General features: G+C 38.9%; 52 non-coding genes across 52 annotated transcripts; all 52 read right to left on the reverse strand.

Annotated features, from left to right (window-relative positions):
* Nucleotides 1–68: 68 nt before the first annotated feature.
* On the reverse strand, nucleotides 69–141 carry TRNAF-GAA (transfer RNA phenylalanine (anticodon GAA)). Its single transcript has one exon. It is a non-coding gene; the product is annotated as a tRNA-Phe (tRNA).
* A 202-nt stretch (nucleotides 142–343) lies between these two features.
* TRNAF-GAA (transfer RNA phenylalanine (anticodon GAA)) lies at nucleotides 344–416 on the reverse strand. The gene has a single exon. It is a non-coding gene; the product is annotated as a tRNA-Phe (tRNA).
* A 102-nt stretch (nucleotides 417–518) lies between these two features.
* TRNAF-GAA (transfer RNA phenylalanine (anticodon GAA)) lies at nucleotides 519–591 on the reverse strand. The gene has a single exon. It is a non-coding gene; the product is annotated as a tRNA-Phe (tRNA).
* Nucleotides 592–876: 285 nt separating this feature from the next.
* TRNAF-GAA (transfer RNA phenylalanine (anticodon GAA)) lies at nucleotides 877–949 on the reverse strand. The gene has a single exon. It is a non-coding gene; the product is annotated as a tRNA-Phe (tRNA).
* A 109-nt stretch (nucleotides 950–1058) lies between these two features.
* On the reverse strand, nucleotides 1059–1131 carry TRNAF-GAA (transfer RNA phenylalanine (anticodon GAA)). Its single transcript has one exon. It is a non-coding gene; the product is annotated as a tRNA-Phe (tRNA).
* Nucleotides 1132–1234: 103 nt separating this feature from the next.
* On the reverse strand, nucleotides 1235–1307 carry TRNAF-GAA (transfer RNA phenylalanine (anticodon GAA)). The gene has a single exon. It is a non-coding gene; the product is annotated as a tRNA-Phe (tRNA).
* A 288-nt stretch (nucleotides 1308–1595) lies between these two features.
* TRNAF-GAA (transfer RNA phenylalanine (anticodon GAA)) lies at nucleotides 1596–1668 on the reverse strand. Its single transcript has one exon. It is a non-coding gene; the product is annotated as a tRNA-Phe (tRNA).
* Nucleotides 1669–1779: 111 nt separating this feature from the next.
* Nucleotides 1780–1852, reverse strand: TRNAF-GAA (transfer RNA phenylalanine (anticodon GAA)). The gene has a single exon. It is a non-coding gene; the product is annotated as a tRNA-Phe (tRNA).
* Nucleotides 1853–1959: 107 nt separating this feature from the next.
* On the reverse strand, nucleotides 1960–2032 carry TRNAF-GAA (transfer RNA phenylalanine (anticodon GAA)). The gene has a single exon. It is a non-coding gene; the product is annotated as a tRNA-Phe (tRNA).
* A 297-nt stretch (nucleotides 2033–2329) lies between these two features.
* Nucleotides 2330–2402, reverse strand: TRNAF-GAA (transfer RNA phenylalanine (anticodon GAA)). Its single transcript has one exon. It is a non-coding gene; the product is annotated as a tRNA-Phe (tRNA).
* Nucleotides 2403–2505: 103 nt separating this feature from the next.
* TRNAF-GAA (transfer RNA phenylalanine (anticodon GAA)) lies at nucleotides 2506–2578 on the reverse strand. The gene has a single exon. It is a non-coding gene; the product is annotated as a tRNA-Phe (tRNA).
* A 109-nt stretch (nucleotides 2579–2687) lies between these two features.
* TRNAF-GAA (transfer RNA phenylalanine (anticodon GAA)) lies at nucleotides 2688–2760 on the reverse strand. The gene has a single exon. It is a non-coding gene; the product is annotated as a tRNA-Phe (tRNA).
* Nucleotides 2761–2962: 202 nt separating this feature from the next.
* Nucleotides 2963–3035, reverse strand: TRNAF-GAA (transfer RNA phenylalanine (anticodon GAA)). The gene has a single exon. It is a non-coding gene; the product is annotated as a tRNA-Phe (tRNA).
* Nucleotides 3036–3137: 102 nt separating this feature from the next.
* TRNAF-GAA (transfer RNA phenylalanine (anticodon GAA)) lies at nucleotides 3138–3210 on the reverse strand. Its single transcript has one exon. It is a non-coding gene; the product is annotated as a tRNA-Phe (tRNA).
* A 110-nt stretch (nucleotides 3211–3320) lies between these two features.
* On the reverse strand, nucleotides 3321–3393 carry TRNAF-GAA (transfer RNA phenylalanine (anticodon GAA)). Its single transcript has one exon. It is a non-coding gene; the product is annotated as a tRNA-Phe (tRNA).
* Nucleotides 3394–3496: 103 nt separating this feature from the next.
* Nucleotides 3497–3569, reverse strand: TRNAF-GAA (transfer RNA phenylalanine (anticodon GAA)). Its single transcript has one exon. It is a non-coding gene; the product is annotated as a tRNA-Phe (tRNA).
* Nucleotides 3570–3672: 103 nt separating this feature from the next.
* On the reverse strand, nucleotides 3673–3745 carry TRNAF-GAA (transfer RNA phenylalanine (anticodon GAA)). Its single transcript has one exon. It is a non-coding gene; the product is annotated as a tRNA-Phe (tRNA).
* Nucleotides 3746–3946: 201 nt separating this feature from the next.
* TRNAF-GAA (transfer RNA phenylalanine (anticodon GAA)) lies at nucleotides 3947–4019 on the reverse strand. Its single transcript has one exon. It is a non-coding gene; the product is annotated as a tRNA-Phe (tRNA).
* A 201-nt stretch (nucleotides 4020–4220) lies between these two features.
* TRNAF-GAA (transfer RNA phenylalanine (anticodon GAA)) lies at nucleotides 4221–4293 on the reverse strand. The gene has a single exon. It is a non-coding gene; the product is annotated as a tRNA-Phe (tRNA).
* A 108-nt stretch (nucleotides 4294–4401) lies between these two features.
* Nucleotides 4402–4474, reverse strand: TRNAF-GAA (transfer RNA phenylalanine (anticodon GAA)). The gene has a single exon. It is a non-coding gene; the product is annotated as a tRNA-Phe (tRNA).
* Nucleotides 4475–4577: 103 nt separating this feature from the next.
* On the reverse strand, nucleotides 4578–4650 carry TRNAF-GAA (transfer RNA phenylalanine (anticodon GAA)). Its single transcript has one exon. It is a non-coding gene; the product is annotated as a tRNA-Phe (tRNA).
* Nucleotides 4651–4753: 103 nt separating this feature from the next.
* On the reverse strand, nucleotides 4754–4826 carry TRNAF-GAA (transfer RNA phenylalanine (anticodon GAA)). The gene has a single exon. It is a non-coding gene; the product is annotated as a tRNA-Phe (tRNA).
* A 201-nt stretch (nucleotides 4827–5027) lies between these two features.
* TRNAF-GAA (transfer RNA phenylalanine (anticodon GAA)) lies at nucleotides 5028–5100 on the reverse strand. The gene has a single exon. It is a non-coding gene; the product is annotated as a tRNA-Phe (tRNA).
* A 102-nt stretch (nucleotides 5101–5202) lies between these two features.
* TRNAF-GAA (transfer RNA phenylalanine (anticodon GAA)) lies at nucleotides 5203–5275 on the reverse strand. Its single transcript has one exon. It is a non-coding gene; the product is annotated as a tRNA-Phe (tRNA).
* A 109-nt stretch (nucleotides 5276–5384) lies between these two features.
* Nucleotides 5385–5457, reverse strand: TRNAF-GAA (transfer RNA phenylalanine (anticodon GAA)). Its single transcript has one exon. It is a non-coding gene; the product is annotated as a tRNA-Phe (tRNA).
* A 202-nt stretch (nucleotides 5458–5659) lies between these two features.
* On the reverse strand, nucleotides 5660–5732 carry TRNAF-GAA (transfer RNA phenylalanine (anticodon GAA)). Its single transcript has one exon. It is a non-coding gene; the product is annotated as a tRNA-Phe (tRNA).
* Nucleotides 5733–5835: 103 nt separating this feature from the next.
* On the reverse strand, nucleotides 5836–5908 carry TRNAF-GAA (transfer RNA phenylalanine (anticodon GAA)). Its single transcript has one exon. It is a non-coding gene; the product is annotated as a tRNA-Phe (tRNA).
* Nucleotides 5909–6016: 108 nt separating this feature from the next.
* On the reverse strand, nucleotides 6017–6089 carry TRNAF-GAA (transfer RNA phenylalanine (anticodon GAA)). The gene has a single exon. It is a non-coding gene; the product is annotated as a tRNA-Phe (tRNA).
* A 103-nt stretch (nucleotides 6090–6192) lies between these two features.
* Nucleotides 6193–6265, reverse strand: TRNAF-GAA (transfer RNA phenylalanine (anticodon GAA)). The gene has a single exon. It is a non-coding gene; the product is annotated as a tRNA-Phe (tRNA).
* Nucleotides 6266–6553: 288 nt separating this feature from the next.
* On the reverse strand, nucleotides 6554–6626 carry TRNAF-GAA (transfer RNA phenylalanine (anticodon GAA)). The gene has a single exon. It is a non-coding gene; the product is annotated as a tRNA-Phe (tRNA).
* A 109-nt stretch (nucleotides 6627–6735) lies between these two features.
* TRNAF-GAA (transfer RNA phenylalanine (anticodon GAA)) lies at nucleotides 6736–6808 on the reverse strand. The gene has a single exon. It is a non-coding gene; the product is annotated as a tRNA-Phe (tRNA).
* Nucleotides 6809–6917: 109 nt separating this feature from the next.
* TRNAF-GAA (transfer RNA phenylalanine (anticodon GAA)) lies at nucleotides 6918–6990 on the reverse strand. The gene has a single exon. It is a non-coding gene; the product is annotated as a tRNA-Phe (tRNA).
* Nucleotides 6991–7099: 109 nt separating this feature from the next.
* On the reverse strand, nucleotides 7100–7172 carry TRNAF-GAA (transfer RNA phenylalanine (anticodon GAA)). The gene has a single exon. It is a non-coding gene; the product is annotated as a tRNA-Phe (tRNA).
* A 111-nt stretch (nucleotides 7173–7283) lies between these two features.
* Nucleotides 7284–7356, reverse strand: TRNAF-GAA (transfer RNA phenylalanine (anticodon GAA)). The gene has a single exon. It is a non-coding gene; the product is annotated as a tRNA-Phe (tRNA).
* Nucleotides 7357–7459: 103 nt separating this feature from the next.
* On the reverse strand, nucleotides 7460–7532 carry TRNAF-GAA (transfer RNA phenylalanine (anticodon GAA)). Its single transcript has one exon. It is a non-coding gene; the product is annotated as a tRNA-Phe (tRNA).
* A 102-nt stretch (nucleotides 7533–7634) lies between these two features.
* On the reverse strand, nucleotides 7635–7707 carry TRNAF-GAA (transfer RNA phenylalanine (anticodon GAA)). Its single transcript has one exon. It is a non-coding gene; the product is annotated as a tRNA-Phe (tRNA).
* A 108-nt stretch (nucleotides 7708–7815) lies between these two features.
* On the reverse strand, nucleotides 7816–7888 carry TRNAF-GAA (transfer RNA phenylalanine (anticodon GAA)). Its single transcript has one exon. It is a non-coding gene; the product is annotated as a tRNA-Phe (tRNA).
* A 103-nt stretch (nucleotides 7889–7991) lies between these two features.
* TRNAF-GAA (transfer RNA phenylalanine (anticodon GAA)) lies at nucleotides 7992–8064 on the reverse strand. Its single transcript has one exon. It is a non-coding gene; the product is annotated as a tRNA-Phe (tRNA).
* A 103-nt stretch (nucleotides 8065–8167) lies between these two features.
* TRNAF-GAA (transfer RNA phenylalanine (anticodon GAA)) lies at nucleotides 8168–8240 on the reverse strand. Its single transcript has one exon. It is a non-coding gene; the product is annotated as a tRNA-Phe (tRNA).
* Nucleotides 8241–8343: 103 nt separating this feature from the next.
* Nucleotides 8344–8416, reverse strand: TRNAF-GAA (transfer RNA phenylalanine (anticodon GAA)). Its single transcript has one exon. It is a non-coding gene; the product is annotated as a tRNA-Phe (tRNA).
* Nucleotides 8417–8519: 103 nt separating this feature from the next.
* Nucleotides 8520–8592, reverse strand: TRNAF-GAA (transfer RNA phenylalanine (anticodon GAA)). The gene has a single exon. It is a non-coding gene; the product is annotated as a tRNA-Phe (tRNA).
* A 102-nt stretch (nucleotides 8593–8694) lies between these two features.
* Nucleotides 8695–8767, reverse strand: TRNAF-GAA (transfer RNA phenylalanine (anticodon GAA)). Its single transcript has one exon. It is a non-coding gene; the product is annotated as a tRNA-Phe (tRNA).
* A 109-nt stretch (nucleotides 8768–8876) lies between these two features.
* TRNAF-GAA (transfer RNA phenylalanine (anticodon GAA)) lies at nucleotides 8877–8949 on the reverse strand. Its single transcript has one exon. It is a non-coding gene; the product is annotated as a tRNA-Phe (tRNA).
* A 202-nt stretch (nucleotides 8950–9151) lies between these two features.
* On the reverse strand, nucleotides 9152–9224 carry TRNAF-GAA (transfer RNA phenylalanine (anticodon GAA)). Its single transcript has one exon. It is a non-coding gene; the product is annotated as a tRNA-Phe (tRNA).
* Nucleotides 9225–9326: 102 nt separating this feature from the next.
* TRNAF-GAA (transfer RNA phenylalanine (anticodon GAA)) lies at nucleotides 9327–9399 on the reverse strand. Its single transcript has one exon. It is a non-coding gene; the product is annotated as a tRNA-Phe (tRNA).
* A 109-nt stretch (nucleotides 9400–9508) lies between these two features.
* On the reverse strand, nucleotides 9509–9581 carry TRNAF-GAA (transfer RNA phenylalanine (anticodon GAA)). Its single transcript has one exon. It is a non-coding gene; the product is annotated as a tRNA-Phe (tRNA).
* Nucleotides 9582–9783: 202 nt separating this feature from the next.
* On the reverse strand, nucleotides 9784–9856 carry TRNAF-GAA (transfer RNA phenylalanine (anticodon GAA)). Its single transcript has one exon. It is a non-coding gene; the product is annotated as a tRNA-Phe (tRNA).
* Nucleotides 9857–9958: 102 nt separating this feature from the next.
* On the reverse strand, nucleotides 9959–10031 carry TRNAF-GAA (transfer RNA phenylalanine (anticodon GAA)). The gene has a single exon. It is a non-coding gene; the product is annotated as a tRNA-Phe (tRNA).
* Nucleotides 10032–10316: 285 nt separating this feature from the next.
* TRNAF-GAA (transfer RNA phenylalanine (anticodon GAA)) lies at nucleotides 10317–10389 on the reverse strand. The gene has a single exon. It is a non-coding gene; the product is annotated as a tRNA-Phe (tRNA).
* Nucleotides 10390–10496: 107 nt separating this feature from the next.
* TRNAF-GAA (transfer RNA phenylalanine (anticodon GAA)) lies at nucleotides 10497–10569 on the reverse strand. The gene has a single exon. It is a non-coding gene; the product is annotated as a tRNA-Phe (tRNA).
* Nucleotides 10570–10672: 103 nt separating this feature from the next.
* Nucleotides 10673–10745, reverse strand: TRNAF-GAA (transfer RNA phenylalanine (anticodon GAA)). The gene has a single exon. It is a non-coding gene; the product is annotated as a tRNA-Phe (tRNA).
* Nucleotides 10746–10846: 101 nt separating this feature from the next.
* On the reverse strand, nucleotides 10847–10919 carry TRNAI-GAU (transfer RNA isoleucine (anticodon GAU)). Its single transcript has one exon. It is a non-coding gene; the product is annotated as a tRNA-Ile (tRNA).
* Between the last annotated feature and the right edge of the window lie 16592 nt (nucleotides 10920–27511).

The raw sequence follows: 27511 nt of genomic DNA on the forward strand, positions 1-27511 counted from the left end.
GAAGTCCGTATGTTCATAAGAATCGTACGGTTACAGTATTGTGAGTAAAATGAAATGTTTTTTTTTTTTGCCGAAACCAGGGATCGAACCAGGGACCTTTAGATCTTCAGTCTAACGCTCTCCCAGCTGAGCTATTTCGGCTGATAATGCTTCAAGTAATACAATACCTTCCTGCGTGTATGAAATCCGTATGTTCATAAGAAAAGTACGGTTACAGTATTGTGAGTAAAATGAAATGTTTTTTTGCCGAAACCCGGGATCGAACCAAGGACCTTTAGATGAAATCCGTATGTTCATAAGAAAAGTACGGTTACAGTATTGTGAGTAAAATGACATGTTTTTTTGCCGAAACCCGGGATCGAACCAGGGACCTTTAGATCTTCAATCTAACGCTCTCCCAGCTGAGCTATTTCGGCTGATAATGCTTCATGTAATACAATACCTTCCTGCGTGTATGAAATCCGAATGTTCATAAGAAAAGTACGGTTACAGTATTGTGAGTAAAATGAAATGTTTTTTGCCGAAACCCGGGATCGAACCAGGGACCTTTAGATCTTCAGTCTAACGCTCTCCCAGCTGAGCTATTTCGGCTGATAGACCTTCAAGTAATCCAACACCTTCCTGCGAGTATGAAGTCCGTATGTTCATAAGAATCGTACGGTTACAGTATTGTGAGTAATATGAAATGTTTTTTTTTTTTTGCCGAAACGAGGGATCGAACCAGGGACCTTTAGATCTTCAGTCTAACGCTCTCCCCGCTGAGCTATATCGGCTGATAATGCTTCAAGTAATACAATACCTTCCTGCGTGTATGAAATCCGTATGTTCATAAGAAAAGTACGGTTACAGTATTGTGAGTAAAATGAAATGTTTTTTTACCGAAACCCGGGATCGAACCAAGGACCTTTAGATCTTCAGTCTAACGCTCTCCCAGCTGAGCTATTTCGGCTGATAGACCTTCAAGTAATCCAAAACCTTCCTGCGAGTATGAAGTCCGTATGTTCATAAGAATCGTACGGTTACAGTATTGTGAGTAAAATGAAATGTTTTTTTTTTTTTGCCGAAACCAGGGATCGAACCAGGGACCTTTAGATCTTCAGTCTAACGCTCTCCCAGCTGAGCTATTTCGGCTAATAATGCTTCAAGTAATACAATACCTTCCTGCGTGTATGAAATCCGTATGTTCATAAGAAAAGTACGGTTACAGTATTGTGAGTAAAATGAAATGTTTTTTTGCCGAAACCCGGGATCGAACCAGGGACCTTTAGATCTTCAATCTAACGCTCTCCCAGCTGAGCTATTTCGGCTGATAATGCTTCAAGTAATACAATACCTTCCTGCGTGTATGAAATCCGTATGTTCATAAGAAAAGTAAGGTTACAGTATTGTGAGTAAAACGAAATGTTTTTTTTTTCGAAACTCGTGATCGAACCAGGGACGTTTAGATATTCAGAATATTGCTCTCCAAGCTGAGCTATTTTAGCTGATAAAGCTTCAAGTCATACAATACCTTCCTGCGAGTATGAAATCCGTATGTTCATATGAATAGTACGGTTACAGTATTGTGAGTAAAATGAAATGTTTTTTTTTTTTTTTGCCGAAACCAGGGATCGAACCAGGGACCTTTAGATCTTCACTCTAACGCTCTCCCAGCTGAGCTATTTCGGCTGATAGACCTTCAAGTAATCCAACACCTTCCTGCGAGTATGAAGTCCGTATGTTCATAAGAATCGTACGGTTACAGTATTGTGAGTAAAATGAAATGTTTTTTTTTTTTTTTGCCGAAACCAGGGATCGAACCAGGGACCTTTAGATCTTCAGTCTAACGCTCTCCCAGCTGAGCTATTTCGGCTGATAGACCTTCAAGTAATCCAACACCTTCCTGCGAGTATGAAGTCCGTATGTTCATAAGAATCGTACGGTTACAGTATTGTGAGTAAAATGAAATGTTTTTTTTTTTGCCGAAACCAGGGATCGAACCAGGGACCTTTAGATCTTCAGTCTAACGCTCTCCCAGCTGAGCTATTTCGGCTGATAGACCTTCAAGTAATCCAACACCTTCCTGCGAGTATGAAGTCCGTATGTTCATAAGAATCGTACGGTTACAGTATTGTGAGTAAAATGAAATGTTTTTTTTTTTTTTGCCGAAACCAGGGATCGAACCAGGGACCTTTAGATCTTCAGTCTTACGCTCTCCCAGCTGAGCTATTTCGGCTGATAGACCTTCAAGTAATCCAACACCTTCCTGCGAGTATGAAGTCCGTATGTTCATAAGAATCGTACGGTTACAGTATTGTGAGTAAAATGAAATTTTTTTTATTTTTTTTTTTGCCGAAACCAGGGATCGAACCAGGGACCTTTAGATCTTCAGTCTAACGCTCTCCCAGCTGAGCTATTTCGGCTGATAATGCTTCAAGTAATACAATACCTTCCTGCGTGTATGAAATCCGTATGTTCATAAGAAAAGTACGGTTACAGTATTGTGAGTAAAATGAAATGTTTTTTTGCCGAAACCCGGGATCGAACCAGGGACCTTTAGATCTTCAGTCTAACGCTCTCCCAGCTGAGCTATTTCGGCTGATAGACCTTCAAGTAATCCAACACCTTCCTGCGAGTATGAAGTCCGTATGTTCATAAGAATCGTGCGGTTACAGTATTGTGAGTAAAATGAAATGTTTTTTTTTTTTTGCCGAAACCAGGGATCGAACCAGGGACCTTTAGATCTTCAGTCTAACGCTCTCCCAGCTGAGCTATTTCGGCTGATAATGCTTCAAGTAATACAATACCTTCCTGCGTGTATGAAATCCGTATGTTCATAAGAAAAGTACGGTTACAGTATTGTGAGTAAAATGAAATGTTTTTTTGCCGAAACCCGGGATCGAACCAAGGACCTTTAGATGAAATCCGTATGTTCATAAGAAAAGTACGGTTACAGTATTGTGAGTAAAATGAAATGTTTTTTTGCCGAAACCCGGGATCGAACCAGGGACCTTTAGATCTTCAATCTAACGCTCTCCCAGCTGAGCTATTTCGGCTGATAATGCTTCATGTAATACAATACCTTCCTGCGTGTATGAAATCCGAATGTTCATAAGAAAAGTACGGTTACAGTATTGTGAGTAAAATGAAATGTTTTTTGCCGAAACCCGGGATCGAACCAGGGACCTTTAGATCTTCAGTCTAACGCTCTCCCAGCTGAGCTATTTCGGCTGATAGACCTTCAAGTAATCCAACACCTTCCTGCGAGTATGAAGTCCGTATGTTCATAAGAATCGTACGGTAACAGTATTGTGAGTAAAATGAAATGTTTTTTTTTTTTTTGCCGAAACCAGGGATCGAACCAGGGACCTTTAGATCTTCAGTCTAACGCTCTCCCAGCTGAGCTATTTCGGCTCATAATGCTTCAAGTAATACAATACCTTCCTGCGTGTATGAAATCCGTATGTTCATAAGAAAAGTACGGTTACAGTATTGTGAGTAAAATGAAATGTTTTTTTGCCGAAACCCGGGATCGAACCAGGGACCTTTAGATCTTCAATCTAACGCTCTCCCAGCTGAGCTATTTCGGCTGATAATGCTTCAAGTAATACAATACCTTCCTGCGTGTATGAAATCCGAATGTTCATAAGAAAAGTACGGTTACAGTATTGTGAGTAAAATGAAATGTTTTTTTGCCGAAACCAGGGATCGAACCAGGGACCTTTAGATCTTCAGTCTAACGCTCTCCCAGCTGAGCTATTTCGGCTGATAATGCTTCAAGTAATACAATACCTTCCTGCGTGTATGAAATCCGTATGTTCATAAGAAAAGTACGGTTACAGTATTGTGAGTAAAATTAAATGTTTTTTTGCCGAAACCCGGGATCGAACCAAGGACCTTTAGATGAAATCCGTATGTTCATAAGAAATGTACGGTTACAGTATTGTGAGTAAAATGAAATGTTTTTTGCCGAAACCCGGGATCGAACCAGGGACCTTTAGATCTTCAATCTAACGCTCTCCCAGCTGAGCTATTTCGGCTGATAATGCTTCAAGTAATACAATACCTTCCTGCGTGTATGAAATCCGTATGTTCATAAGAAAAGTACGGTTACAGTATTGTGAGTAAAATGAAATGTTTTTTTGCCGAAACCCGGGATCGAACCAAGGACCTTTAGATGAAATCCGTATGTTCATAAGAAAAGTACGGTTACAGTATTGTGAGTAAAATGAAATGTTTTTTGCCGAAACCCGGGATCGAACCAGGGACCTTTAGATCTTCAGTCTAACGCTCTCCCAGCTGAGCTATTTCGGCTGATAGACCTTCAAGTAATCCAACACCTTCCTGCAAGTATGAAGTCCGTATGTTCATAAGAATCGTACGGTAACAGTATTGTGAGTAAAATGAAATGTTTTTTTTTTTTGCCGAAACCAGGGATCGAACCAGGGACCTTTAGATCTTCAGTCTAACGCTCTCCCAGCTGAGCTATTTCGGCTGATAATGCTTCAAGTAATACAATACCTTCCTGCGTGTATGAAATCCGTATGTTCATAAGAAAAGTACGGTTACAGTATTGTGAGTAAAATGAAATGTTTTTTTGCCGAAACCCGGGATCGAACCAGGGACCTTTAGATCTTCAATCTAACGCTCTCCCAGCTGAGCTATTTCGGCTGATAATGCTTCAAGTAATACAATACCTTCCTGCGTGTATGAAATCCGAATGTTCATAAGAAAAGTACGGTTACAGTATTGTGAGTAAAATGAAATGTTTTTTTGCCGAAACCAGGGATCGAACCAGGGACCTTTAGATCTTCAGTCTAACGCTCTCCCAGCTGAGCTATTTCGGCTGATAATGCTTCAAGTAATACAATACCTTCCTGCGTGTATGAAATCCGTATGTTCATAAGAAAAGTACGGTTACAGTATTGTGAGTAAAATTAAATGTTTTTTTGCCGAAACCCGGGATCGAACCAAGGACCTTTAGATGAAATCCGTATGTTCATAAGAAATGTACGGTTACAGTATTGTGAGTAAAATGAAATGTTTTTTGCCGAAACCCGGGATCGAACCAGGGACCTTTAGATCTTCAATCTAACGCTCTCCCAGCTGAGCTATTTCGGCTGATAATGCTTCAAGTAATACAATACCTTCCTGCGTGTATGAAATCCGAATGTTCATAAGAAAAGTACGGTTACAGTATTGTGAGTAAAATGAAATGTTTTTTGCCGAAACCCGGGATCGAACCAGGGACCTTTAGATCTTCAGTCTAACGCTCTCCCAGCTAAGCTATTTCGGCTGATAGACCTTCAAGTAATCCAACACCTTCCTGCGAGTATGAAGTCCGTATGTTCATAAGAATCGTACGGTTACAGTATTGTGAGTAAAATGAAATGTTTTTTTTTTTTTGCCGAAACCAGGGATCGAACCAGGGACCTTTAGATCTTCAGTCTAACGCTCTCCCAGCTGAGCTATTTCGGCTGATAATGCTTCAAGTAATACAATACCTTCCTGCGTGTATGAAATCCGTATGTTCATAAGAAAAGTACGGTTACAGTATTGTGAGTAAAATGAAATGTTTTTTTGCCGAAACCCGGGATCGAACCAAGGACCTTTAGATGAAATCCGTATGTTCATAAGAAAAGTACGGTTACAGTATTGTGAGTAAAATGAAATGTTTTTTTGCCGAAACCCGGGATCGAACCAGGGACCTTTAGATCTTCAATCTAACGCTCTCCCAGCTGAGCTATTTCGGCTGATAATGCTTCATGTAATACAATACCTTCCTGCGTGTATGAAATCCGAATGTTCATAAGAAAAGTACGGTTACAGTATTGTGAGTAAAATGAAATGTTTTTTTACCGAAACCCGGGATCGAACCAAGGACCTTTAGATCTTCAGTCTAACGCTCTCCCAGCTGAGCTATTTCGGCTGATAGACCTTCAAGTAATCCAAAACCTTCCTGCGAGTATGAAGTCCGTATGTTCATAAGAATCGTACGGTTACAGTATTGTGAGTAAAATGAAATGTTTTTTTTTTTTGCCGAAACCAGGGATCGAACCAGGGACCTTTAGATCTTCAGTCTAACGCTCTCCCAGCTGAGCTATTTCGGCTAATAATGCTTCAAGTAATACAATACCTTCCTGCGTGTATGAAATCCGTATGTTCATAAGAAAAGTACGGTTACAGTATTGTGAGTAAAATGAAATGTTTTTTTGCCGAAACCCGGGATCGAACCAGGGACCTTTAGATCTTCAATCTAACGCTCTCCCAGCTGAGCTATTTCGGCTGATAATGCTTCAAGTAATACAATACCTTCCTGCGTGTATGAAATCCGTATGTTCATAAGAAAAGTAAGGTTACAGTATTGTGAGTAAAACGAAATGTTTTTTTTTTCGAAACTCGTGATCGAACCAGGGACGTTTAGATATTCAGAATATTGCTCTCCAAGCTGAGCTATTTTAGCTGATAAAGCTTCAAGTCATACAATACCTTCCTGCGAGTATGAAATCCGTATGTTCATATGAATAGTACGGTTACAGTATTGTGAGTAAAATGAAATGTTTTTTTTTTTTTTTGCCGAAACCAGGGATCGAACCAGGGACCTTTAGATCTTCAGTCTAACGCTCTCCCAGCTGAGCTATTTCGGCTGATAGACCTTCAAGTAATCCAACACCTTCCTGCGAGTATGAAGTCCGTATGTTCATAAGAATCGTACGGTTACAGTATTGTGAGTAAAATGAAATGTTTTTTTTTTTTTGCCGAAACCAGGGATCGAACCAGGGACCTTTAGATCTTCAGTCTAACGCTCTCCCAGCTGAGCTATTTCGGCTGATAGACCTTCAAGTAATCCAACACCTTCCTGCGAGTATGAAGTCCGTATGTTCATAAGAATCGTACGGTTACAGTATTGTGAGTAAAATGAAATGTTTTTTTTTTTTTGCCGAAACCAGGGATCGAACCAGGGACCTTTAGATCTTCAGTCTAACGCTCTCCCAGCTGAGCTATTTCGGCTGATAGACCTTCAAGTAATTCAACACCTTCCTGCGAGTATGAAGTCCGTATGTTCATAAGAATCGTACGGTTACAGTATTGTGAGTAAAATGAAATGTTTTTTTTTTTTTGCCGAAACCAGGGATCGAACCAGGGACCTTTAGATCTTCAGTCTAACGCTCTCCCAGCTGAGCTATTTCGGCTGATAGACCTTCAAGTAATCCAACACCTTCCTGCGAGTATGAAGTCCGTATGTTCATAAGAATCGTACGGTTACAGTATTGTGAGTAAAATCAAATGTTTTTTTTTTTTTTTGCCGAAACCAGGGATCGAACCAGGGACCTTTAGGTCTTCAGTCTAACGCTCTCCCAGCTGAGCTATTTCGGCTGATAATGCTTCAAGTAATACAATACCTTCCTGCGTGTATGAAATCCGTATGTTCATAAGAAAAGTACGGTTACAGTATTGTGAGTAAAATGAAATGTTTTTTTGCCGAAACCCGGGATCGAACCAGGGACCTTTAGATCTTCAATCTAACGCTCTCCCAGCTGAGCTATTTCGGCTGATAATGCATCAAGTAATACAATACCTTCCTGCGTGTATGAAATCCGAATGTTCATAAGAAAAGTACGGTTACAGTATTGTGAGTAAAATGAAATGTTTTTTGCCGAAACCCGGGATCGAACCAGGGACCTTTAGATCTTCAGTCTAACGCTCTCCCAGCTGAGCTATTTCGGCTGATAGACCTTCAAGTAATCCAACACCTTCCTGCGAGTATGAAGTCCGTATGTTCATAAGAATCGTACGGTTACAGTATTGTGAGTAAAATGAAATGTTTTTTTTTTTTGCCGAAACCAGGGATCGAACCAGGGACCTTTAGATCTTCAGTCTAACGCTCTCCCAGCTGAGCTATTTCGGCTAATAATGCTTCAAGTAATCCAATACCTTCCTGCGTGTATGAAATCCGTATGTTCATAAGAAAAGTACGGTTACAGTATTGTGAGTAAAATGAAATGTTTTTTTGCCGAAACCCGGGATCGAACCAGGGACCTTTAGATCTTCAGTCTAACGCTCTCCCAGCTGAGCTATTTCGGCTGATAATGCTTCAAGTAATACAATACCTTCCTGCGTGTATGAAATCCGTATGTTCATAAGAAAAGTACGGTTACAGTATTGTGAGTAAAATGAAATGTTTTTTTGCCGAAACCCGTGATCGAACCAGGGACCTTTAGATCTTCAATCTAACGCTCTCCCAGCTGAGCTATTTCGGCTGATAATGCTTCAAGTAATACAATACCTTCCTGCGTGTATGAAATCCGTATGTTCATAAGAAAAGTACGGTTACAGTATTGTGAGTAAAATGAAATGTTTTTTTGCCGAAACCCGTGATCGAACCAGGGACCTTTAGATCTTCAATCTAACGCTCTCCCAGCTGAGCTATCTCGGCTGATAATGCTTCAAGTAATACAATACCTTCCTGCGTGTATGAAATCCGTATGTTCATAAGAAAGGTACGGTTACAGTATTGTGAGTAAAATGAAATGTTTTTTTGCCGAAACCCGGGATCGAACCAGGGACCTTTAGATCTTCAATCTAACGCTCTCCCAGCTGAGATATTTCGGCTGATAATGCTTCAAGTAATACAATACCTTCCTGCGTGTATGAAATCCGAATGTTCATAAGAAAAGTACGGTTACAGTATTGTGAGTAAAATGAAATGTTTTTTGCCGAAACCCGGGATCGAACCAGGGACCTTTAGATCTTCAGTCTAACGCTCTCCCAGCTGAGCTATTTCGGCTGATAGACCTTCAAGTAATCCAACACCTTCCTGCGAGTATGAAGTCCGTATGTTCATAAGAATCGTACGGTTACAGTATTGTGAGTAAAATGAAATGTTTTTTTTTTTTTGCCGAAACCAGGGATCGAACCAGGGACCTTTAGATCTTCAGACTAACGCTCTCCCAGCTGAGCTATTTCGGCTGATAATGCTTCAAGTAATACAATACCTTCCTGCGTGTATGAAATCCGTATGTTCATAAGTAAAGTACGGTTACAGTATTGTGAGTAAAATTAAATGTTTTTTTGCCGAAACCCGGGATCGAACCAAGGACCTTTAGATGAAATCCGTATGTTCATAAGAAAAGTACGGTTACAGTATTGTGAGTAAAATGAAATGTTTTTTTGCCGAAACCCGGGATCGAACCAGGGACCTTTAGATCTTCAATCTAACGCTCTCCCAGCTGAGCTATTTCGGCTGATAATGCTTCAAGTAATACAATACCTTCCTGCGTGTATGAAATCCGAATGTTCATAAGAAAAGTACGGTTACAGTATTGTGAGTAAAATGAAATGTTTTTTGCCGAAACCCGGGATCGAACCAGGGACCTTTAGATCTTCAGTCTAACGCTCTCCCAGCTGAGCTATTTCGGCTGATAGACCTTCAAGTAATCCAACACCTTCCTGCGAGTATGAAGTCCGTATGTTCATAAGAATCGTACGGTTACAGTATTGTGAGTAAAATGAAATGTTTTTTTTTTTTTGCCGAAACCAGGGATCGAACCAGGGACCTTTAGATCTTCAGTCTAACGCTCTCCCAGCTGAGCTATTTCGGCTGATAATGCTTCAAGTAATACAATACCTTCCTGCGTGTATGAAATCCGTATGTTCATAAGAAAAGTACGGTTACAGTATTGTGAGTAAAATGAAATGTTTTTTTGCCGAAACCCGGGATCGAACCAAGGACCTTTAGATGAAATCCGTATGTTCATAAGAAAAGTACGGTTACAGTATTGTGAGTAAAATGAAATGTTTTTTTGCCGAAACCCGGGATCGAACCAGGGACCTTTAGATCTTCAATCTAACGCTCTCCCAGCTGAGCTATTTCGGCTGATAATGCTTCATGTAATACAATACCTTCCTGCGTGTATGAAATCCGAATGTTCATAAGAAAAGTACGGTTACAGTATTGTGAGTAAAATGAAATGTTTTTTGCCGAAACCCGGGATCGAACCAGGGACCTTTAGATCTTCAGTCTAACGCTCTCCCAGCTGAGCTATTTCGGCTGATAGACCTTCAAGTAATCCAACACCTTCCTGCGAGTATGAAGTCCGTATGTTCATAAGAATCGTACGGTTACAGTATTGTGAGTAAAATGAAATGTTTTTTTTTTTTTGCCGAAACGAGGGATCGAACCAGGGACCTTTAGATCTTCAGTCTAACGCTCTCCCAGCTGAGCTATATCGGCTGATAATGCATCAAGTAATACAATACCTTCCTGCGTGTATGAAATCCGTATGTTCATAAGAAAAGTACGGTTACAGTATTGTGAGTAAAATGAAATGTTTTTTTACCGAAACCCGGGATCGAACCAAGGACCTTTAGATCTTCAGTCTAACGCTCTCCCAGCTGAGCTATTTCGGCTGATAGACCTTCAAGTAATCCAAAACCTTCCTGCGAGTATGAAGTCCGTATGTTCATAAGAATCGTAAGGTTACAGTATTGTGAGTAAAATGAAATGATTTTTTTTTTGCCGAAACCAGGGATCGAACCAGGGACCTTTAGATCTTCAGTCTAACGCTCTCCCAGCTGAGCTATTTCGGCTAATAATGCTTCAAGTAATACAATACCTTCCTGCGTGTATGAAATCCGTATGTTCATAAGAAAAGTACGGTTACAGTATTGTGAGTAAAATGAAATGTTTTTTTGCCGAAACCCGGGATCGAACCAGGGACCTTTAGATCTTCAATCTAACGCTCTCCCAGCTGAGCTATTTCGGCTGATAAAGCTTCAAGTAATACAATACCTTCCTGCGAGTATGAAGTCCGTATGTTCATAAGAATAGTACGGTTACAGTATTGTGAGTAAAATGAAATGTTTTTGCTGAAACCCGGGATCGAACCAGGGACCTTTAGATCATCAGTCTAAAGCTCTCCCAGCTGAGCTATTTCGGCTGATAAAGATTTAAGTAATACAATACCTTCCTGCGAGTATGAAATCCGTATGTTCATAAGAACCTTTAGATCTTCAGTCTAACGCTCTCCCAGCTGCGCTATTTCGGCTGATAAACTTTGAAGTTGTGAGACGTTAAACTACGTTATTTGCTATGGTATGGTCTGTACCCCGTAAAGCTTGACGGGTGCAAAATAGCCTTAGTGCTGACGTATCCAAAATTTTAAATTCAAATTCATACATAGAACACCCATGGCTAGTCAGAGATTCGAAGCCTAGATTCTTGGCTTCGTAGCGCGCAGCGATAACCATTCCTTCAGGGAGGCCCGCAAACTTAAGAATCGGTTCAAACTGATATCGAATCAGCCCTAGACAGCATGATGCAAAATATGCACATTTATTAATTTTATTAGAATTATTAGGCTCTGAGTCAAGGTAAACATTAAATATTATACGTAGGATTGGCCCCACGCTATTTTGGGGTTGACACTTTTGACTATGCAACGCTGGATGGTAAATGTTGCGACATCGTATGCGGAAACCAGCGATATTTTGACTTTCTTCTCAGTAACTTTACCAAATGCGTCGCCACAGTACACCAGCCTCTGGATTCTTGGCGGCAATAGAGGAAGTTTTGGAATAGTGTTAGTACTCGATCTTGTTTTTGATGAAGGAGTAACAACACTGAATAAAGTTAATAATACCGAAGGCAACACATTAACAAAGATAAGTACAAAAGTATGACAACTTTTGTAGTATTACTTCTATACGGAAGAAGACGCAGAAGACGGAAACGACCTGTTACTGTGCAAGCAACTGAAAGATGGATTCATAATATGTAAAATTGTATTAGGCCCGTACCGTACCCAAAACTTTTTTAGTGAGTGAGGGGGCCGGGAGCATATGCGAAAATGTGGAACGAAGACACCTGAATTGCTGTGGAGTTGATTTAATTATTATATTTTACGTCGCTTTTTTGCCAATTATGTTTAATCGCGACGACAAGTGATGATGCGATGAAATTAATGAAGGAACACACTCATTGTGGAGGCCGGGTTTCGAACTATGGACCCCTGGCGTCGTAACGCACATTGGCCAACTAACGGTGGTCAGCGAAATGCTGCTGGAGTTTTAGGTCTAACCATCAATGCTACTGTAATATTAAAGTTAGTTTTTGATTGATTGATTGATTCATTCATTTGGAGCTTTTAAGTCAACTTTATGCACAGTAAAGCTAATCGGAACTGGACCTACAGTTTAAAGTGGGATCCGAGCCACTATGTATCTCCACCGGGTATCGAATTCGGGATCCCTTGATTACAAGGCGACGACGCTACCACTGCGCCATCGGAGAGGGCCTACAGTTAGAGCTAAACGTACAATAGTAGAGTTGTATTATTATGGTCCAAAGTTACGGAAGAATTCAACTCGGCGATACACCGATGATTATAAGTGATTATAAAAATAAAGGAACCCAATATTGCAGGCTGGAAGCCTGACTCTACATAACAGACCCATTAATTTATCCGAGTACAAAATTGAAATTTTCACAAATTTGAAAAATCGTTGATGTTATTTTCGTAGCTCTTTTTAGGTTCACATATAAATATTTCGTAGTTCGAGTGGGGAGGCATGGCCTGGTATGTTGTGTGCGTTTCAAAGTTGCCCGAATAACTTTAGTATATCTCAGTAATGTCTGTATGCCCATTTCACATACGCTTTTAAAATGTATTAAGTAAACCTTTTAAGTGTTAGATAGGCATGACGATTCGAGTTTAACGGGACAAACACATGACAATAGTTTGTTGGCTAAATGTTTCAAATCTGGCGTAGGAAGTAGTTCGTGTAGAACAATTAGTATGTTGTTTAAATTCTGCTGAATTTCCATGAATACTAACATCAAGAACAATGGCAATAAGCTATCGTTGTTACTCTAAAGCTGTTCAAAATCCTCGAAGCACATGTCTACGTCTGTTTATAAAAAGAATAATAAAATAATCAAATAAAAAATTTGCAAAAATCCTGCAATCTAGTCTCACGCAGCATAAAAGTATTTGCTCTCAAAGGTAGAAGAAAAGCATACATACTTTCCTTGAATTATTTTCTCTTTCTTTAAAGAAATAGCTTCGTTAATGTGAAGAGATAAACCAGAGTATATCCAAAGGTTTCCTCCTTCTCTTTCTGCTTGTTACAGACAAGGAGAAGTTCTCCCTTTCTCTATCATTATTCCCTTTCCTCGTTTACTTTAACAATTGTTTACAAGACAGATCTTCAAATGATCTCCTCTCCGTTCCTCAAATGGATCCGGAACATTTAAGTGCTTGTTAAAGAACGAGATTCTCTACAGAAATTTGAATTTCAAATGCAATAGGATTTTTCACGGTACAAATTAAAGCTCATATCGCGCACACCAGACGCTGCTGTTTATATCCAGCTTGAAGTACTGCAAATTCACTTCATATTTTCTTCCGATGGTTCCAAGTTTTATCTATTTGCAGGTAAAAGGTACAGCATAGCTTCGAAGACCCTCGATTTAAGCAAGTTGTTATACTCAGAAAACCAACGTTGTTGATGTATGTATGCGTTAATGTTCTGGTATAATATATCATGCAGCAAGTTTCAGTATTTTTTTAGATATAGCCTAATACTTTAATAACTTTTCAATAGATCATTATCCAAGTGCACTATTCCTAATTGAATATTGGAAAGTTTGTTATATATTCGCTATTCGCTCTTCACTACACCATATAACCAGATAGGTTACTCGTTAGTGTTGGTAATATTGTGACGCAAAGTAGAAAATAATTTCAAATAGGACCTGGCAACACTAGAGATTGGCAATGGAAAAATGAGAAGAGAGAGTTTCGTGAAATGTTTCACGTCGCAATTTTTTTCGTAAATAGTTATTACCTCATATGTAATGTGCTCTGTAAGATCACTGATACTTCTACCGTATGTTTGTTTAGTGCAATAATACATTCATCTTCTGAACCATGGGCTGTTATTTCTTGTAACGGTAGTGTTTTGCCTCTTTCTCTTCGTGTTAGTGTACTTTCGCCATTCACCTAACTCGCTGTTTGGAGGTGAGATAATCCTGTACGGTTTGGTTGAATATTATATTAGTTTATACTTAATCCGTTCACAGCAAACTCAAGGTAAACTGTTTGTATGTGGACGATCCCAACCGCATCACCACATTAGACGCCATTTTGGAAAAATCCTACTCAAAGTTCATTTCCTCAACTAACTGTGCTTCCATGAGCAAAGGAAGTTCTGCAATAACCATCCACTAAAAGTTTTCAAGAGGACTAAGTTTCTTCGTTCCTATACGAGCGTTCCGATACGGTCAACGAGACACTTCCAAAAATTAAAAGTTCCTCTCTATCACATAACTGTTACTTCAACCAAAACCAATCAAGAAATTTACGGTACGTTTCTTAGTTCCCCTTTTGAGGGTTCAAAATCTAATCATATCCATTAATATGACGTAATGTTACTAAGTAGCAAGCCATAATGAAATTATAACTACCTGTTGGAGTAAAAGGTAATTAGAGCTTCGTTTACTATGTAGCTACAAAATACCCCACGGGTACTAGCCTCGTCAGAAAACTCTCACATAGCAGTTTTATTGGTTATTTTTTAAACTCCTTCAATAGCCCTAAATAAAAACTTTAGCACTCTTTATGTTATCTATACCTTCATGTAAAAGACAAAAGACTACACTAAATAAAACAACCGTCAGAAATTCGGTGCAATATTTCTTGCATTATTGTCCTTTGTTTCTTGTAAAAATAAATTCATGTTGTCATGATTACACTGGTCAACATGATTTTTTTCACAAGAAAACTAAGTGGCGAGTCTAGTGTATTTTTACACTGAATTCATATACGTAATTAGAACTTTTCCATCAGGCACAGATTTTCTGTAACAGTTACTTTTTAAAATTGTATTTGGAGCAGTCTTTATGGCCCGCCATGGGGTGCTTTAACCTGTATTTAAGTTATACAAAGATATATTAGGTGTTCTTCAACTAGTTTGTTCATAGATTCTTCCAAAGTTAGTTTGAAGGCTGTGCTGCTGCATAATGGCAATGAAATACGATCAGTACCTGTAGCGCATGCAGCTGGTATAAAAGAGACATATGAAATTTATGCTGGAAAAACTCAAATATAGCAAATATAACTGGAATATCGTTGTCGTTGGAGACTTAAAGGTGATTGCCTTACTGTTTGTTGGTTTGAAACTTGGATACACAATTTTTTTTTATATATAAATGGGACAGCAGGGATAAGAAGTCTCACTACATGAGAAAATTGTGGCCTAAACGTGAATCTTATTCCTGGGCAGAACAATGCGTCAAATACCCACTTAGTGAATTCTGAAAAAGTGTATTTACCTACATTAGATATCAAATTCCGAATCGTGAGAACTTTTGTGAAAGCAATGGATGAAAACTCTGCTGCAGTTATGTACTTGAAAATTAAATTTCCAAATGCCAGTGATGCGAAACTGAAAGAATGAATTTTTATAGGGCCACAAACAAGATCATTATACCACGTACGCTCTTAGAAGGAACATGAGCTCGTCCAATACGCAGCCAGTGCTCTTGCGCTGTTGCCAAAGTAACTGCTAGCGAAGGAGAACACAGAGAATTCGCTGTGTCCAATATTCAGCTTTCTTATATGTAATGCATTCACATTATATTTGAGTACAGTAAAATAATATGGTGACTATTTCTACACAGGATTATAATATCCTATCACTGTAGCATATAAGAGAAACCCATACCTGAAAGAAGATTGAAGAGACTTATTGTAGAGGAACTGCAAGGTTATCATCATCATCTCTCTCGTTTCTGTTTTCTAGCATGTTTCCCAGGAGATTTGAGCCGGCCCCCGTGGCGGAGTGGTTAGAACATCGCGTTACGACGAAAGGGGTCCAGGTTCGAATCGGCAGAAAAGCGAAGTAATATAATCAATCAATAACGGCTTTATTGAGTCCTCTCAGTTCTCACAACTCCTTCGTGGCGTACGAGTAAAATAATTTTACACTGCCCTTGCTACGAAAACGCTGAACTTAAACTAACACGGACTCGCACCGCAATGTTCCTAAATGCTCACGACAATGAAGGGTCATTGTGTATATTTAGGTGAATTTAACACCTATAGCTTTTCCAAGACACAACAACTCAGCGGCGTCAAACACAGTGGCAAAAAGACAGAAGAAAATTGAAAGGGTCATTGTCCGTGTGTGTGTTGAGACGTGCAGTTTCCCGTGTTTCTTCAAGAACCGATATCTCCAGTTATAGACGACGGAAATTCATGGGACTTGGACAGTCAGGTTCAAAATTTCGTACCCCATCTTATGATGAACTTTAAAGTGTCGAGTTTTATGAAAACTTCCTGCGCGCAAAATAAATACAGAACACGGCGTTTAACTTGCGCGCCGCAGTTTCCTAACTGTACAGTGGCTCTCAAAAGTTTTAGGACAACGACATTTTAAACTGGGCAACCAAATTTACACAAGGCGTTGTTGGGTTGCGTGTAGAGTTAGGCTCAATTTCAGGGTTGCCACATGCACAATAGATATTTATAAAATACGCGAAAGAAATAAAAACAAGTAATATTGTATAAAATTATTAAAAATATCACTATTATACCGCAAGTGACAAAATTCTTTCTGAAAGACAAAAAATAGGTTTTCTAGTATTTCATCGCTGATGAGTCTACAGAAAGGAAAAGAGGTGAGAGAAAACGAAAGGTGACAAAGGAGAGGAGAAAGAGAAAGCGAAAGGAGAAGAGGAAAAGTAGAGGAGAGAAGAAAGAGAGGATAGACGAGGAGAGGAGATGTAGTGAAGAGAATGGAAAAAGATTCTAGGAGAGATGAGGAAAATGGAGCAAAGAAGAGAGAAGAGGAGACGAGAAGAGGGGAGTGGAGAGTAAAGTAAAGGAGAGAAAAAGAGAAGAACGGAAAGAAGAGGAGAAGAGTACAGTGGAGTCGGAAATCTAAGACAGGAGAGGAGATACGATGAGTGGAGATGAGTGGGATGGAGATAAGATGCGAGAAATGTAGGGAAGGCGATATGAGATAAAAGCAGAGCGAGCAGAAGGAGGGGAGAGGAGAAGGAGAAGAGAAGAACAGAAGGGACTGAAGAGAAGAGGTAGTTTCAGAAAATATCGTCTCAGCGTCAAGAATTGATGCATTGGTCAAATTATCGACATGAAACATTCAATAACATTTTGAAATGTACTGAAGAATGTATTAGATCGGTTCGAAATGCCTTTTGGCTTAGTTCAAAGGAAGGTAAAACTCTTCCATGTAAGATCTTTGATTTTACCTGCGATTATACCACTAAAAACATGAATATTTATAAGAATTATCCCATTTTTGTTCACTTCTCGGTTCGTTGAAATGGAGATTTTGTAATTTATATTTCCCCTCCCCCCCCCCATCGTTAATTCCAAACTGAATCATTCCGTTTCACACGGCGTGGACAATGAACACAATGGGATAGGTCTAAAACTTACGAAAATTTTCTGCCACCGGAAGGGTTTGAACCTACGACCATCAGATTGACAGTCCTGAACGGTAAACACTGCCCTACAAGCTTTCGCTCCTGAAAGTAAGTAGAAGGAGCTGACCAATGTGAAATGTAGATGCAATTCTCCTCCTACATATAATGTGCATACAATACTTGTTTGTAACAAAGAAAACGAAGGTAGTACGACTCGGCGAAAACATTTAATGGAGAATTGCACATGATGAAAACTTTTCGTTCGATATTTGCGGAGGTATCCTTGCATTGAACTCGAGTGGGAAAAGGGGGTAAAATTAGTATGTCCTTAATTGCAACAAATATAAATAGTTATTTCATTAATATTTGTCAATGTCTTTGAAGCAGTACACAATTATCGTTAGAGAATCATAATTCACGATCTTATAAATAAAAATATCCCTTTGAATGTGTGTAAATTCATTTATTAGTTTATTTTTTTATAAATTCCATATGCAGAACAATCTAGCCACTATACACTGCTATTACAAATATAATGTTAGCATGCTCTTGTTTATAATAAAACGAGAATTAAAGAAGGAACACCTAGTATGGAGGATCGAACCTGGGACTGTAATCAATGCTTTCAAGAACTCTAACCAATACACCACGCCCTTTGTTTCCCTTGGAGCAACAGTTCTTACTTATTCTGTCGCGTGAATATTGTAAACGTTATCCTGCAAAGAGAAGTTCAATACTCTGATATAGCTCTGTACTTCTAGAATTACTCTATACACATGCACTTGAATTTAACTCTGAATTTATTTCTTCGTTGTTACTATATATAAGCTTGTGAATATACTTTATTTGTAATTTATAACGGTTACATGAACATCTACGAAATAGTTCCTTATAATAAACTTCGGTTGACCAATTTGCCAATATAAACAAATGGAATACAGATTGTCTTCGAGCTTACATTGTTAAAAAGGAGCGGATACACGTATTACTATCCCAATACTTTTTTAATAAGATTTCTTGTTTGTCAGAAATTATGACTTAAACTGTTGCATGTTGAGCTAGTGCCAACCCAGCCACCTCTGATAAAATCTATCATTCTTCAGATTCTCTTTCAAATTCGACTCTGGTCACTTGTAACTTGCTGGGTGCAGACACTATGCATTGACGCACAGTGTGTTGCGATAAGAAGCGGCCTTGAATAGCGTGTCAGTCACTTTGAACGCGAGCACGCTACGCTACCAAGCTTCTCTGCCTCTGAAAACCAAGTCATTTTTTTCCACCGTTTCCGAAAGCGATTGCTATTGTAGAAGTATATATTTTCTCAAAAGAGCACGAAAGGAAATTTGGCCAATATTCTCCCGTAGTTTAAAACCAAATATTATCTATTAAACGGAAAGTTCGCGATTGTGAATAAACCTATCTGAGCATAAGGTGGATGTAAATAATAGATTTAATAGAAAGATTCTCCAAAATTTCTCTCCCACTGTCTACGTCAGGCCAGTGCCAAGGGGGGGCATGGGAGCCATACCCCTCGAACCCTGAAAAAATATTTAAATGTGAACCTATCAATAACTACGAAAATAACGTCGTCGATTTTAGAAATGAATCTGTTTCTTGCGCAAAAGTCTTCAGGCTGCAATATTAGTTTTAATTTTAGTTTTATAATCATTGATGCAAGGCTACCAGACGTCCGATTCAGCGATTTAGTCAGGACAGTGCAATACTTTCAATCCCTGTCCTGACTTCTTCGAACAGCAATCGTGATGTCTCTTTATTATTGCTTTTTCTTAACTCACAATTCGACATATTCTTTATTGTAATAATATTTCCTAGTACGCAACATTTAATTTATAAATATATTATTTTCTAAACATAGACTTATCATGACTTTTCAATGGCGCTTGCACTATTTGAACTATTTTGTAATATCTGTGTCTCTCTCTCTCTCTCTCTCTCTCTCTCTTATATAATAATAAAAAATCCTTTGCGCAACAGCCCCTCTCTCTTATATATATATATATATATATATATATATATATATATATATATATATATATATATGTGTGTGTGTGTGTGTGTGTGTGTGTGTATATATATATATATATATATATATATTTGGTCTGGCCCCTCCATCAAAGAAATCCTGCGTATGGACTGGTCTACGTCAATGACAGAAAAGCAAGCAATATTATTATTTATTTTTAACCCAATTAAAGGAATGTGGAAAAATTTAAAAGAAATAAGAAAGAGCAGAACGACTATTACTCTACTTTAAAAATTGTTGTTCTTCGAGGAAGAAAAATAAGTAGTATTCACTCCAGCACCTTAACAGAGTGTCCCACGAGTCTCTCTTGACTAATACTGTCAAATGTGAAGTGATATTATGAATAAAATTTTCCGCCTGTTTACGTCTAACGTTGCGCAGATTTGGTAGTTCGCAAACGGTATAATTATTTAGTGTTAACTTACGCAACAGCAAATACATTTCATAAGACTGTTCTGAACACGACACTTGCGTCAGTAAACAAGCATTTCGTCTGTTGCAGTATCACAGGATAAGAATATCGTCCTGCAATGGTCAAGCCTCTAGATATTTTCCATTAATAATGTCTAAACACAATACTAAGTTAGAAGAAATAACTCGCATTTTCGCAACTACCAATATTCTCGTTTATCTTCATCACTTCGAGAAGTATTTCTCGAAGATATCTGCTATACTACAAGAAAGCAATTCAAAATTAAAGTAAAAGTTCAACTACATGTACCCAACAACATTTACAATATTGGAGGGACAGAATACTTAAAAATTGTTGTTTCAATCGAAAGTAAGGGCGTCGTGTAGTTGTTAGAGTTATCGATTGGGTTCCAGGTTCGATCCTCCATACTAGGAGTGAAGAGCATGGTAACATTATATTTGTAATAGCAGTGTATAGTGGCTACATTGTTATGCATATGGAATTTATAAAAAGAAATTTAAAAAAATGAATTGACACACATTCAAAGGGATATTTTCATGTATAAGATCGTGAATTATGATACTCTAACGATAATTGTGTACTGCTTCAAAGACATTGACAAATATTAATGAAATAACTATTTATATTTGTTGCAATTAAGGACATACTAATTTTACCCCCTTTTCCCACTCGAGTTCAATGCAAGGATACCTCCGCAAATATCGAACGAAAAGTTTTCATCATGTGCAATTCTCCATTAAATGTTTTCGCCGAGTCGTACTACCTTCGTTTTCTTTGTTACAAACAAGTATTGTATGCACATTATATGTAGGAGGAGAGTTGCATCTACATTTCACATTGGTCAGCTCCTTCTACTTACTTTCAGGAGCGAAAGCTTGTAGGGCAGTGTTTACCGTTCAGGACTGTCAATCTGATGGTCGTAGGTTCAAACCCTTCCGGTGGCAGAAAATTTTCGTAAGTTTTAGACCTATCCCATTGTGTTCATTGTCCACGCCGTGTGAAACGGAATGATTCAGTTTGGAATTAACGATGGGGGGGGAGGGGAAATATAAATTACAAAATCTCCATTTCAACGAACCGAGAAGTGAACAAAAATGGGATAATTCTTATAAATATTCATGTTTTTAGTGGTATAATCGCAGGTAAAATCAAAGATCTTACATGGAAGAGTTTTACCTTCCTTTGAACTAAGCCAAAAGGCATTTCGAACCGATCTAATACATTCTTCAGTACATTTCAAAATGTTATTGAATGTTTCATGTCGATAATTTGACCAATGCATCAATTCTTGACGCTGAGACGATATTTTCTGAAACTACCTCTTCTCTTCAGTCCCTTCTGTTCTTCTCTTCTCCTTCTCCTCTCCCCTCCTTCTGCTCGCTCTGCTTTTATCTCATATCGCCTTCCCTACATTTCTCGCATCTTATCTCCATCCCACTCATCTCCACTCATCGTATCTCTTCTCCTGTCTTAGATTTCCGACTCCACTGTACTCTTCTCCTCTTCTTTCCGTTCTTCTCTCTTTCTCTCCTTTACTTTACTCTCCACTCCCCTCTTCTCGTCTCCTCTTCTCTCTTCTTTGCTCCATTTTCCTCATCTCTCCTAGAATCTTTTTCCATTCTCTTCACTACAGCTCCTCTCCTCGTCTATCCTCTCTTTCTTCTCTCCTCTACTTTTCCTCTTCTCCTTTCGCTTTCTCTTTCTCCTCTCCTTTGTCACCTTTCGTTTTCTCTCACCTCTTTTCCTTTCTGTAGACTCATCAGCGATGAAATACTAGAAAACCTATTTTTTGTCTTTCAGAAAGAATTTTGTCACTTGCGGTATAATAGTGATATTTTTAATAATTTTATACAATATTACTTGTTTTTATTTCTTTCGCGTATTTTATAAATATCTATTGTGCATGTGGCAACCCTGAAATTGAGCCTAACTCTACACGCAACCCAACAACGCCTTGTGTAAATTTGGTTGCCCAGTTTAAAATGTCGTTGTCATAAAACTTTTGAGAGCCACTGTACAACGTTGCACTCCTGCCATTGGCTGGTCGCCACGTACACCCTCTGCGTGGCTCCGCCCGATATCGCTTATAAAAACGTACGACGTATAATGGCTGACTAACATTTTGAGAACTGCAAAAACCACTGGAGAAAGCAGCCTGGTAGACGTTCAAAAATTTATGTTGCAATTTTCTTCGAAATCACAAAGCAGAAGACTATCGTGATATAGCTACGCGTAGTTACTGATCTTGGGAATTCAAACAATGCTATGGGATACAACTTGCCTTTAAAAATTCACTTCTTCGATTCCCACCTAGAAAAGCTTCTGGCTGTCAGCGATGAGCATGGCGAGCTTTTCCATCAGCAGGTTTCTACAATGGAAAGAAGATGCCAAGGCAAATGGAGTCCCTGTAAGCTAGCTGACTATTGCTGGACCATAAAGAGAGATATCCCAAATGCAAAATATGCCTGCAAATCACTATGTTCAACGTTTTAGGTAAGCCAGAATGATTGTTTTGATTTGGTGTTTTAAGTCCACTTTATGCACAGTAAGTCTAATCGGGACTGAACCTACAGTTTAAAGTGGGATCCGAACCACTATGTGCCTCCACCGGGTATCGAACCCGGGACCCCTTGATTACAAGGCGACGACGCTACCACTGCGCCATCGGGGAGGCCCAGAATGACATATTTCTTTATTATATAGATTTACGTTAACTGCTGATTTTATAAAACTTAATACGTCTGCCACAAAAAAAAACCCTGTCTGATGAAAAAAAGTTAAAAGTATTTTCGCATTCAGCATGAAAAATACTTCTACATTCAGTTAATTTTGTTCTTGTGAAAGAAAAAAGTTCATTTTTGTAAGCCAGTGTTGTTAGTCAAGATTTAAGCATGCAACTAATAAATCAGCCTGGTAGTTAGCTTTTAGATATGCTGTTTGATATGAAATAACACCGTAAGCTACTGTCTGTGCTTTATTAAAACCGTAACCAACAACTTTAGCTACTTTAGAAAAATAGATTTTGCTTGAGTTTCAGAAATATTGTTAGCTACCGCTCTGTTAAAAAAAAATTCTTCGTACTGCTGTACGTCTATTTTAACTTTATTAACTGCTATGAGAAGCAGTAGTTTACAATAAATTAGTAACTTATTAGATTCAGACGGACGACCCTATGTATAATTAGTTACGTTATATTCAAAGTCTATACACAGAAAATACTGGTTTGTTTGAATTATCAAAAAAGCCCTTTGGTAATATTCAACAAAATATTAGTAGCTTTTACTAAATTTGGTAATTTTCATCAGATTTTTTCGTAATTTAAATAAATGTGCGCGATTTGTAGAAGGCTTTTGGTATTGTTGAGCAATGATCTGTTTGTCGCCTGTTTAAAAAATGTTTCGTTACAGGAAACTATTTTGTGGGTATTCCAAACTAACTTTTTTCCTCTGTGTACACATCGCGTCGGGAAGGTTTAAAAATGTGTAGAAGAAACAAAGATATGCTGATGACTACGTGCACTCACTCCAGATCAGATGCGTACTCTGTCACATGCACAGGACTGTAAATGACACGTGACATACGGCGGAAGTCATCATCAACAATCAACTTGTAGGATGCAAACTTGATACAAATTTGAAGCACGAGACGTTTAGTAAATGGTTTCGGCGTCTCTCATTTCAGACACTCCAATGACAACAGATAGGAGTGACGACCGAGCTAGTGACCGGGTTAATGTTCAATAATTACGTGTCGAACCTAGTTAGCATCTGCCTGTGAGTAGATTGGCCATCAGTGATCGGATTCTCATGGCTAGATTCAGTGGACCATTATTACAGGAGTCCGTGCCTGATAGTGTAATCAAAGGATGCCGGGTTCGATTTCCAACGGAGGCACATAGTGGTTCGGATACCACTTTAAAAGTAGATCACATATCGATCAGTCTATCTGTACATTACTACCATGCTTCAAACAAGGTTTAGCCGGCCTCAGAGACGGAGTAGTTACACATCGGTGTTCTTTGTGAGTGTCCCTTCATCAATTGCATATCATCACCATCTTTGCTATTAGCCAAAAGTAGCATGTGGTAAATTGAACCAAATCAAACAAGCTTTCACCTTACGACCTTCAGATAATAGCAGGGTCATTCTATGTGAAATCAACAAGGTCCTCAACCTTGCATTTTTTTATTCATTTAAAGTTTGCCATACTGAAAGGGCCACTTGAGGTAGAATCATAAGTGTTGCAAACTATGCGATTTTCACAGTTTTCTCCAAAACATTATGTTAACTTTCAATTGCAATATTTCGGCAATCAGGGCACCGATGGAAGTATTTCGGACGGCGTTGGAAAGGCCTTAAAAGGCTCTTTGACATGAGATATTGCATATCTATGACAGGGTAAAAAGAACAATTGAAGGTGGTGTAAAGAAAATTGTGGTAACTATTTTCTCAAAAAGGTATTTTCATTTTATCCAAAAATGACATTCCATACATACACTATTACTCAATAGCTGTACAAAATTTTAAAATGAGATGCCAATGGGATCCGGAGTTATGTTAGATCTAGGGTAGGTTATGGTAGGGTAGAATAGTTTAGGTAATATGCATAACATATTTTGATAGACAAATTCCTAATATTTAAAAGAAATTTAAGAGAAATAAAATACAATATTGTTCAAATTAACGTACATGAATCTAATGTTTTAAATTCGCTGTTATTATAAATACAGGATGATTCAAAAGTCCGTTCCCATAGGTCCGTTATTAGTGCACATAGCGTAAAATTGAAAGAGGAGGAACAGATATGGGAAATAGGATATTTTCAATGTAAAGTGCTTGACTTTTCAACATGTCATGCGCAGTTTAAGCTGTACACTGGTACGAGTCTCATTGATAGCCAAAAATGCCAAATGCTTGGCCCTGAATCAGTAGCGGCTTTTGCTTATTCGCACATTCGAACATGCACACCCAAATAAATCAGTAATGCATATCATTCTTATTATACTTATTCATTGGAACTTTTATCTCCTTCAAAACATCAAGTGTTCCCACGCCGCTTCACCAAGAAAGATGGTAGAGAAGCGTGCGATCAGTGATATCACCCGCGTAGACCGAGGCGATCGCACAATGAGAGTTTCTTTCCCTCTGACGCTGTTGCAGCAGTTAAGTAGAGGACGTTCATTGGGTCTTCTGGCTGGGGCGCCGTGCGTGGGGACCTTGCATCATTTAGAAAACCCATGAACACAGTGGTCGGTGTGTTAGCAAATGTAGAGTTGCAAACTCATTCCATTGGAGATCGTGTGACGGAGTCGACGCAACCCATACATCATTGCAAATTGAGTGATTTTTTTTTAGAAAAGGGAAATTTCGATGGTATATTGTAAATCTCATTCTTTTCCGAGCATGCCAGGGGCAAGAATGAAGGGAAGGGGAAGGAAGGCGACTGAAAGCGAGACGGGTGTTTTAAACATGCCTCATATTGCCTTTGCTTAGTGCATCTTAGCCAAAATAAACAGTCCGAATTATTATCAACCCGCGTGGAGGGAGCGTACATCAATCAGTCAGCTGTTTTGCATTGTGTGCCTGTTACTGCGTTGTAAAATTGTTTACCGCTGTCAAAAGGTCGTTCCTCTTTTAGTGTAAAGTGTTTGATTTCATGATAAACAGGGAAACTGTACATAGCGAAAGCAGAGACTTAATATTTAACGTTGCTAAATTTTTGGAGGGAAGTTAGCTACAAAGCCTGTAGCAACTGCAGCAATATATGGATACGGTGGAAGGGAAGGAAAAATTCTAAAGTACGAAGCAGGGCAGTGTGGACTGAGTGACTTGACTTAATTCCTGTTGTTCCCTGTGGAACATGTGGCATCAACAAAGCATCTCCACCTGGTCCTACTGACTGCAATTCTCTTCACTGCATTCCAGTTCTTTCCTTCCTCCAAGGCCTCAGCGTGAACAGATCTTCGCCACGTCTGTCTAGGCCTCCCTCTTTTCCTTCTTCCCTGCGGGTTCCAGTCTAGTGCCTCTCTCTCGACAGCCTCATTTTCCTTCCTCAACGTATGCCCTATCCAATTCCATTTTCGCCGCTTTATCTGTATGGACACCACGGTTTCTCCAGATTTTCTCCAAAGTTCCTGGTTTTGAATCACTTCTGGCCAAAAGATATTCAAATTTTTTCTCAGGCAGCGATTGATGAAGGTCTGTAATTTAGAGGTAATCGTTTTGGTTACTTTCCATGTCTCAGACCCATATAACAGTACAGACTTAACATTACTTCGAAAAATATGAAAATTTGGTCTTCATAGATATCTTCTTGTTTTTCAATACTGGATAGAGCCTCACAAAGGTATCATTTGCTTTTTGGATTCGTTGAGAAACATCCTGTGCAGCCCCTCCGTCTTTTGCCACCACACTACCCAGGTAAGTAAAGCTATCCACATTTTCAATAATCTCTTCACCAATATTAAACGGGTCTATTTTTGTGGAGTTAATCCTCAGTGCCTTGGTCTTCTTGGAGTTAATCACAAGTCCTGCTTTTTTTTTGCACTTTCTATCAGATCTGCTAGTTTTGTTTGCATATCACCATGTGCTTCAGATAAGAAGCACAAATCGTCTGCAAAATCAAGGTCTTCTAGTCTGTTATTCAATCCCCATTGGATACCACGTCTTTTCCCTCCTATTACATTTCGCATCACTGCATCGATCACGATCAAGAACATTGTAGGTGATAATATACAACCTTGCCTCACTCCAGACTGCATATCTATTGGTTCGGATACACGGCCTTCATGTATAACTCTACATGTATAATCACGATAAGTTTCTCGGATAAGATCATGAATTTTTGTGGGCACTCCATATCGTTTCACTTCCTTCCACATTGCATTTCTGTTGACCGAGTCAAATGCTTTCTCGAAGTCAACGAAAACTGTATAGAGACGAGATGACCATTCTATACATTGCTCCAAAATTATTAGCAAGGTGTTTATTTTGATCAATACAAGAGCGATTTGGTCGAAACCCTACCTGTTCTCTTCTGAGTCTCAAGTTAACATGCTCCTTAATTCTGTTTAGGATAACTCTAGTGAAGATCTTACTCGGAATGGAGAGAAGTCCTATACATCTCCAGTTGTCCTACTTTGATGTATCCCCTTTTTTCGGTAGCTTCACCAACAGGCGACTTCTCCAGTTCTTAGGCATCACTCCCTCTATCCATATCTTCTCAAATAAGGGCTGCAACATATTGGCTGTGGTGTTTATGTCACTTTTCATCACTTCCGGTGGTATGTTGTCTACACCAGCTGCTTTACAATTACGTACCTCTTTCAGAGCCTGTTTAATCTCTCCTACTGTTGGAACATCCGTCCTAATTCTTAACACTGGGGCCAACATCGCCATCATTATCATCTTCCTCTTCCCCCTGGTCTATCTGAGCATCCACAGAGCGATTAAGGGTTGCAGAGAAGTGCTCCTTCCAACGTTTCAGTTGGTCCTCAGTATTCGTAAGGAGGGTATCTTTACTTCTCACTGGTCGATTTCTCTGCATCTGTTTCCTTGACAGAACTTCTGTGATGTTGTATAGTTCTTTAAGATTCCTCTTTTTT

The sequence above is a fragment of the Lepisma saccharinum genome, chromosome 4 (genome assembly GCF_977018435.1).
Source record: "Lepisma saccharinum chromosome 4, izLepSacc3.1, whole genome shotgun sequence".
NCBI classification, from domain to species: Eukaryota; Metazoa; Arthropoda; class Insecta; order Zygentoma; family Lepismatidae; genus Lepisma; species Lepisma saccharinum.